The sequence below is a fragment of the Stenella coeruleoalba genome (assembly GCF_951394435.1).
Source record: "Stenella coeruleoalba genome assembly, chromosome: 3".
In the NCBI taxonomy this organism is placed as follows: domain Eukaryota; kingdom Metazoa; phylum Chordata; class Mammalia; order Artiodactyla; family Delphinidae; genus Stenella; species Stenella coeruleoalba.
Window position 1 is genome coordinate 150,382,030 of NC_137148.1, and position 8,171 is coordinate 150,390,200.

Here is an 8,171-nt window from a genome sequence, read left to right on the forward strand (position 1 = left end):
TCTCTGTCGCTGAGCCGCCACCGCCTCCGCTGGAGCAGGTTCGCCGGAGGGACCCTAGCCATAGGCCCCGCGCTGCGGAGCTCCCTGAGGGCGGCTTCCTCCGCCCTCCTTCCTTCTCCCAGTAGCTCTCAGCTGCCGCCGGCTCTTCCGGGGCGAGGAGGAGGGAACCCCAGGCTCCGTATCGCTTCAGCACCGCCTCAGGGACAGCTCCCGCTCCCAGCGTGGCACCCTCCGCGGGTCAGCACTTGCACAGGCGGACAGCGGCCGCCCGGGCAGCTCCTCTCCTCTTTCGGTTCTGGTTCAGTACCACGGCAGCGGAGGACAGTCCCTGGCCCCCTCTGGCTCCGCTCCCCGCGGCAGCACCGCGGCGGCGGACAGGTCTTTCCGGGCTCCGGCTTCCCAGCGAGCCGCGAACAAAGACAAGGGGCTGGAGCCTCCCGCGCTCCTTGGGAGTGGGTGGTTGACTCGATGGGGGGATTTCGACTTCCCCCAGAGCAGTGTCAGGGGCGAGCTGGGGGGGAGGGGCCTAGTCACATTCGCGCGTCTCTGGCTTAGGTCTGCAGTTCACCAAGGCCTGGCCGTGCAATGGCGGGTCCCAGCTGGAAGTCGGAAAGAGGGTGGGAGGGGAGACAGACACGGAAGGGTCCCGGGCTGCAGCTGGGCAGGCTAGGCCTAGGCTAGGAGGAAGGAGTGCGCCGCCCCCTTTTTCCTCCAAGCCCCCACCCTTAGCTCAGGACCACGGACTTCCTTCGGAGAACCTAACACAGATGCCTGAGGCTGGCAGCTGCAATCACTGACTCTGGCTGTCCCCGGAACATCCCTAGAAAGTGTGAGCCTGAGTTTCCTTGGGGGGAGGGGGCCGAGAAACCGCGGGGAAGCCTCACGAAGCCGGCAGCTACATACTCCCCCTCCCTCCTGCCTAGGGTTCCGCCCCCACCTCCAGAGTGAAACCCGCAGGGAAGGAAGGGAGAAGGAGGGGACCTGGACAACAGGTTGTGAACACGGCTGGGCTCTGGGAGGTTGCAAGTAGCAAGCGAAGAGGTTGAGAAGCTGGGAGGTTCCCAAACAGGGAGGCCAGTTCAGAGGTAGGAGACCAAACGCGGAAAGAGGAAACGTTTTCTCTGCTAGCTGAAGCTGGGAGGGCCCTTGGATCACGTGATCCTCGCGCTCACTGATGGTCTCACCGGGAGATGGGAAGACTGAGCTTAGGGGGCAGAGGTAATTTGCCCAAGGTCACTCAGCAATTTAGCAGCAGAATTGAGCCTAAAGTTCAGGCTCTCAAAAGCCTGGACCTGTTATGTAAGATTCATAGATAAGTCTTTAAAATCCCAGATGCGCAGAGAAGTGCAGAGTAGTTTCAGTTCTGAGTCCAAATCTCAGCTCTGTCACTTACTGGCATGTGACCTTGGGAGAGCGACCTTCTGAGAAGACAGGTTAATAGTATCCACTTGCAGTGAGGATTTAACGAAATACCTATGTAATGCAATTAGGGTAGTACCTGGCAAATAATAAGTGTTCAAAAGTAATAGCTACCGTTCCTGTTATTATTCTCTCTGTAAACATGTTCTGAGGACTCTTATGTGCACTGGCTGTGAACTGGGGAGATAGAGAAGTGTCCTGAAAAGGACACAGACCAGCACAGGAAGCAGAAAGGAAAACAACTGCAATATGATGTGATACGTGCTATAATCAAGGTGAGTACACAAGGCTCTGAGATCACAGAGGCAGGAGTGATGAACAGTGAGGGAAGGAGGAATACTACCTTGGACAGATGGAACTGTGTGTAAAGGCCTAGAAGTGTGAAATCACAACCACCAGGGTGATATCACTGTGCCAGAGGGTCCTCAGGGTGGGGACTATGAAATGAGAGTGGAGAGAAAGCTGGAGTCAGTCTCCAAAGGGCCTTTTGTGATTAAATATTTCAAACACATTTTTTAAAATAGAAAGAATAGTATAATAAAACCCTACGTACCCATCATTCAGCTTCAACAGTTGGCCCATTTTGTTTCATCTATACTCACTCTCATCACACATACACGTACACACACACACAGAGACTTATTTTGAAGCAAACCCAAGACATCGTATCATTTCATGCAAAAGGATTTTTAACATCAGTAACAACCTCTGCCATTCGAATGCCATTCCACCTTGGAAGTCACTAACTCAAATCATGACTTTCTCTCTTCAATATGTTCTGAACATTCCTGTCCTTAGCAGAAAGTTTTGAGAGAGGCCACACTACGGCGATAAGCCACATGCATTAGAGAAACTATTTCAGGAAAAGCAAAGGGTACGTCAATCCTCAACAGATTTTACCAAGCCAGAATGATCTCCACTACCTACACTGGGGTTAGAGGCCAGTGACTAGTGGCAAGGCTGATCAAAAGACAGATTGAGCCCCATACAGAAAAAGAAATCTGTATCATAAGCTCAGGAATATAGAAAGTGTGAAGTTATGGAAATCAATGATTTGGAAATCATCCAACCCAACAGCTACCTTTTACAGATGAGGGAGACAAGGGTCAGAGATGGGGAGGAACGTATCCAAATGTCCACAGGACCAAGACAGAGTCAAGACTTTGAACTTATAATCAACTGTTCTATTCAGGTCACCATTTTGCCTGGAAGATTAAATGTTAGACTTTCTCAGCCCCTGCACTTGGGATGCCATTTCCTTCCCCATCTCAAAGAAGCTGGAAGGAAGAGACAAAAGTGGTTCTCGAGAGGATGACGATGTGTGGAAGTAGGTCTCTGAGGTACCCTGACAAATTTCCCTTCTATATCCTTTTGCAGAAAGTTGAGGACGGTGGTACCTCTCTTCTGGCTGCTTCACAATGGATCTGCAGTCAGACACCCAGACCTTATTTCTGTGCATTTTTGTCCATCCTGCTTGCTTTAACCAGAAGCACGTGAAGCCTTTCTTTTCCCATTTGCCCTGGATTTGGTTACACCTCCTTCTAGGCTACAGACTGCCACTCCTTTGAGGTGTTAAATGAGGCCCAGGCCCTGGCAGGACTCGGAGCTCTTGTACCATCCTGGAGCGTGATGTATCTCCTGTTACTAATGAAATGTGATGGCCGTGACTGGTGTGTGTGCTCCCATTGGGCTCTGGGCACTTCTCAAGTCAGCATTTTTGCTTTTCAGGGATATCCCTGCCTGCAAAGTGGTGAGGACAATATCTAACAAGTTTCACTGAGTCTTAGGGGGACAAATTCAAACGTGTGTAAGAAGTTCTAAGCATCCCTGATAAAGAGAAGTCAGTATAGAATAGTCAATAAAATTGCTTTATTTCTGAGAGTATGATTGCAGGTAAGACATAGGAAGGTGATAAAGGTAGTGAATTTCAGCTTGTGAAATTCTCTCAGCTTTTAGCCTGAGATGAGACCAATTTAGATAAATTATATTATCTGGGCTTGGTCGAATTGTAGGATCCCAAAGGGACCTTGGAGGGCAATGTAATCTTCCTTCAACATGTACTCATTGAGTGGCTATGATGTCAGGTACTGTTCCAGGTGCTGAACAAGACACCCCAGACCCCTGCTCTCATGGGGTTTACACACTTGCAGTAGACACTGTCATTAACAACAATTAAAAGGTAAATATGAAAACATTTAAGTAAACAAACAAACAATAGGGGAAGTCTGTCTGCAATGGTGACATGGAACTGAGGTCCAAATTACAAAAAGTCGGTCACGTGTGGATGTGGGGTGAAACATTCCAGGCAGAGGAAATAGCTTTGGCGGAGGCGCTATTGGCTATTGAGAGCCTGGACAGTTTGGGGACAGAGAGGAGGCCAGTGTGACTGGAGCAGAGTGAGTGAGGAGAGTGGCAGCAGACGAGGGCGAGGAGAAGGCAGGGACCAGACCATGCAAAGCCTTCTAAATGCAATGGAGTGTCACCGGATGGGTTAATTAAGCAGGTTTGATTTTACAACTGCCTCTGGTTGCTGAATGGAGAGTCGATGATATGGGGATGCTGGGCTGGGCAAGAGCAGGTAGGAAGTGTGAGTTGCAGCCTCCCCCACTGAGGTGTTCATCATCCAGCAGAGAAGACAATACCCAAACCAGAACAACAGTATTCCACGGGAAGCGCTGCTGTGGGGAGACATGTGCAAGGCATTCTGGGAACCAAGAGACAAGAAGAGTTCATTCAGCCTGGGAGGCATGAGGGAAGGCTTCCTGGAAGTGGGCAATGGCTGTTGAATTGTATCTAGAAAAGGAGAGTAGTAGGGCTGGTGTCCAACACAGACAGAGAGGTAACATAGCAGCAGTGGAGTGCATGGAGTGAGAGCCGGGCTGCCTGTGTCCAAATCCCAGCCGGACCATTTAGCAGCTGCGAGCACTTAAGCAAGTTACCTACCTCTCTGTGTCTCAATGTCCTCATCTTTAAAATGGAGATGTTGAGAATCACAACACATTTCAAGGTGTTTCTGTGAGGATTAAACAACTGAAAATCTGTGAAGCATTTAGACAGCGCCTGGCACTTAGAAAGTGACAAATGAATGTTGTTTAAATAAAAATGGAGCAGAATGGGGGTGGGGGAGCAGGGAGCATGTGCTGAGGAAGGTAGACTAGAGTCCAGCGCTGAGGCGCCTTGAAGATCAGGCCAGAGATACCCATCTTGCTTTTTTATTTGCAACGAGGGGCCATCAAAGGCTCTTAAGCATGGGGATTAGGGGTAGTGAATAAGCTAAACCCCAAAGGCCCAGAGAGAATAAGGACCTACTCAGAGTCACACAGCCAGTTACTGGACACCGTCATCTGTCTCCCCTACAGATCCATTATGGTAGGAGGGCAAGGGCAGTATGTATTTTGTTCCCCCGTTGCAGCCTCGGGGTTAGAAGAATGCCTAGGATATTCTCAGTAAATATTTATGGAGGCATTGCTGAATCAAGGACCGAATAAGTCAGGGAAAGTCAGAATCCTTGAATATACTCAAGAAGGTCAGTGCATTTTGGATAGCGGAGAAACTGCTCTCAGGAAAATAGATCAAATTCCTGGAGCTGTTGACTGGGGACCTTCCAAACCCTAGCTTCTCCCTCCTGTGACAGAGACACTGCCGCCCACCCTCCTCCAGGTGCCCCCTCAAGCAGCAGCGAGCATTGCTGTGTAGGGTTCAGAAGTTAATCTTGGTAAAGTGCCTGGAAGATGAGAACTGTTCCCCAGACATTCAGCGTGGTAATTGCCGGTGAGAAGAAAATGTATGTCTCCGTGGGCAAGAGGCAGGACTTTGTGTTCCACAAAAACCAGCCATTAGAATTCCTGTCTCTGACTTGTCAGATTGCTGGGACGGCCGGGCGGGCAAGTAGGGTCTTGCTGTTCAAGCAGCAGATGACAAGAGACTCAGAGGCGCTCAGATCCAGCTCTCACGTTGCTGACCGCCTACTCCGAGCCAGGCCTGGGACCAGGCGCTTCTCCAAATTGGAGAGAATCCTATAGCCCCAGCACTTCCAAGCTGGGTGATTTTGGGCAAATCCCTGCATTTTCTGAGCTTCAAGTTCATCAGATATAAAATGGGGATAATACAGCCGGCCCGCCTGGGTCATTTTCTTTTGATTCTGACACTGTGGGGTTCGGGTTGTTACCTCGTTTCACAAATGTGGAAACTGAAGCTCAGGGTATGGCTCACTGATCCCTCAATACTCACGGAGCACCTATGATGGGCCAGTAACTATTGCAGGAGCTGGAGAGACAATGAAGAAAAAGATAGACAAGATACAGTCCCATCTCTTGCAGAGCTCACATTCTAGTGGGGAGACAGGAAACAAGCGAGTAAACCAATATAATTCCACCAAGTTATATAAGTGCTAGGAAGGAAATAAAAGAGGAAGTGTGCTAAGGAGGGTCGGGGATACTTACATAAGGCAGGCAGGGGAGACTTGAAGGAAGAGGCATTGAAGCTGACATCTGGATGGGGAGAAGCAGCTGGCCATGAAACACATGTCCAGGCAGAAAGTGCAAAGGTCCTGGAGTAGGAATAAGCCTGACGAGGTCACAGAACAGAAACCTAGTCAGTGAGGGGGAGGGTGGTAGAGAAGAGGACAGAGAGGTTGACCAGGGCCAGAGCAGACAGGGCCTTGAAGACTCATTGAAACAGAGGGGTGACGGAATCTAAATTCTGAGTCACTTCCCTCCATCACCACACCAGTAAGGGACCTGATGTGGCAAAGCGCACATCAGAGTGATCTCCTGGACCCCTTCAGGCCCGCAGTCCCTGCTGCCATCTCCAGAGCAGGTCAGCCAACGGGCAAGCAAAGTGATGGATTCCCCCGCTGGGAAATAAATGCATCAGCTGGCTGGCTGTCGGGTGGGCACCACAGTGCCTCGCAGGCAGCATCCTAATGCCATGAGGCAGGAGAGGGAGGGAGAAGATACAGGGCCGGCCAAGAGGAAAATCCCAAGATGGAGAGAAGAGATCCTGATGTGGTCACCTCGTTAAATTTTAAACGGTCAAGTTTTGAAGCCAGGGAGTCTGGCTGAGCTCCTTCCATACATAACCATGTGGGCCCTCCATTTATCTGGAAAATGGGAATAATAATAATAGCAAGTATCCTAATGATTGTTGTGAAGAGCATTGCCGTGCTGAAGATCAGCACAGTGCTTGGCACACAGTAGGTGTTCACTAAATGCTTGTTGCTGGTGGTGGGAGGGGGAGGAAAGTGGGGTTCCATATGTCATTACTGCACACAGCTCACGTGATGAAATAGGTAACATTTGTATAGCTCTTTGCCATTTACAAAGCACTTTCAGTCATACCATTTCACCTGACTCTCAACCCTTTGGCTGAGATAGCATGAGATTTACTTACTTTACAGAGGAAAATAATCTAGGCTCAGAAATGTGCAGTGACTTGTCCAAGTAAGCCAGGATTTAAATTCCTGGAGTCTAACACTAAAATCCATGCCAGCAACAGAGCATCCAACCAATAACCATGGAAAAGATTAAAAACTAGAATAACTGGAATAAGACAATATTAGACTCTAGAGATGGTGCTGTCCAATCTCTTTATTTTACCAAAGGGAAAACTAAGGCCCGGGGAAGGGAAGAGCCTTGACCAAGGTCACAACGACAGAGCACCAGCCCTGGGGTCAGAACCCAGCTCACAAGGTTCCCAGTCCAGGGTCCTGTCCAGTATCCAGACCCACGTCCCTCATCTGATAGGCCTGTCTCCACCTGATCAACCCAAGGGTGCCGGCGGCCAGGGGTGCAGGGCTTGTTCCCTGGGCAGGTCTAGTGGACAGGAGGTGTCCCACCTCCTCCTTCCACTCCAGCCCAATCAGAGGACGAGAGTGCAGAGGCTGCAGTTGCCAGGGTGAAGCCTGCAAGGTTGCTAGGACAGAGTTTGGGAGCAGTCAGGTGGCAGAGGAGGGCTCAGCTGGGGCCGGGGCTGGGCCAGAGACCAAGACCTGACAGTGCTCTTCTTGGAGCTGAGGGAGGACCCCTAACTCTACAGGGTGGGTCAGCCAAAGGCGAGGTTGACTCTCAACAGACAGCCCCTCATCTCTGCCCTCGACACACCACCCAAGCCAGGAGACCAGGTCGTTTCTCCCTGTATCCTGTAGCTCATCAAACACAAGACCTGCTGCTTCCTCCTCCCATGCCCCTTAACCCCGTCAGCTCTGGCTCCAGAAGGAGCTCTCTAGAGCACAATGCCAAGCGCTGCAGTGCCCTCCATCACCCTTGGGGTGAAGCCCACACCCTGCTAAATTTAGACCCTGAAACTGGTCCCAACAAACACCCAGCCTCATCTCTTTCCCCAAGGCTCTGGCCAAACCTAATCCTCCGAATGCCTGGGTACACCATGCTCACTCCATGCCTTTGCAGATGCTGTTCCCTCTGCCTGGGAGACCCGTCCTGTTCCGCTGTCCTCTAAGCCTCGCTCCAGACTCACCCTCTCAGAGAAGCCCACCCTGCTGCCTCCTGGCAGTGAGGCACCTCTGGCCAACCCACCTGAAGGTGGGTGTCACGTCAGATTTTAACTATCCACTTTCCTGTTTGCGTCCCCATTAGGCTAAGAGGTTTTTACATCTCACTCCTAGACTTAACCCACGTTACAAATGTGCAAAATCAAGACTTCTCGGAGCCTCCGTACCCTCCTCTGTGTGATGGGGATTATGACCCTGGCCTTGCCAGGCTAATGGAGTATTAGAGATTTTGGACGTGAAGAGC